The sequence below is a fragment of the Salvelinus fontinalis genome, chromosome 21, assembly GCF_029448725.1.
Source record: "Salvelinus fontinalis isolate EN_2023a chromosome 21, ASM2944872v1, whole genome shotgun sequence".
Lineage (NCBI taxonomy): Eukaryota > Metazoa > Chordata > Actinopteri > Salmoniformes > Salmonidae > Salvelinus > Salvelinus fontinalis.
Window position 1 is genome coordinate 49511288 of NC_074685.1, and position 1015 is coordinate 49512302.

Genomic DNA, 1015 nt, shown 5'->3' on the forward strand with positions numbered 1-1015 from the left:
TATTGCTGGTTTGTTACGATCGCTAACTTTTGCTACTGGGGAATGGCTTGTGTTTCTGGCTATTGTGGTAAGCTAATATAACGCTATATTGTGTTTTCTGTAAAACACTTAAGAAATCGGAAATATTGGCTGGAATCACAAGATGCCTGTCTTTCATTTGCTGTACACCATGTATTTTTCAGAAATGTTTTATGATGAATATTTAGGTATTTGACGTTGGTGTCTGTAATTACTCTGGCTGCTTCGGTGCCATTTCTGACGGTAGCTGTGATGGTAGCTGCAATGTAAAACTGATTTATAGCTCAAATATGCACATTTTTCAAACAAAACAGATTTATTGAATGACTGTCATCTGATGAAGTTGGTTCTTGGTTAGTTAGGTTGCCTTTGTGCATGCTACCTGTGCTGTGAAATGTCTGTCCTTATTTGTATTTGGTGGTGAGCTAACAAATATACTTGTTTTTTTCGCTGCAAAACATTTTTTTTAAATCGGACATGTTGGCTGGATTCACAAGATGTGTACCTTTCATTTGCTGCATTGGACTTGTTCATGTGTGAAAGTTAAATATTTCTAAAAAATATATTTTGAATTTCGCGACCTGCACTTGAAGTGGCTGTTGCAATATTGTGCCTGGCTTCGGGCTTGCAGCCATAAGAAGTTAATGGTAGCAGTGCTAGATCAGGCGAAAGCCTTTGATCGGGTGAATAGATCAATTCTATTCAGGGTATTAGGTAGATTAGGATTTGGGGAGAAGTTTATAGGATGGATCCATACTTTATATGTCGGAGCGGGGTGCCGAGTAAGCGTAAACAGTAACATGGGGGATGTTTTTGACCTCTCATCAGTGGTCAGGCAGGGGTGCCCGCTCTCCTCTTTGTTCTGTACATGGAGCCTCTGGGGGCTGCCATTAGGGCAGACAGAGGGGTGGAGGGCTTGCTGATCCCTGGAAGCGGTGGTTTGCGCGTTTAAGTTGACGCAGTACGCCAACGACACTTCCTTGCTTCTTTGCAAGGA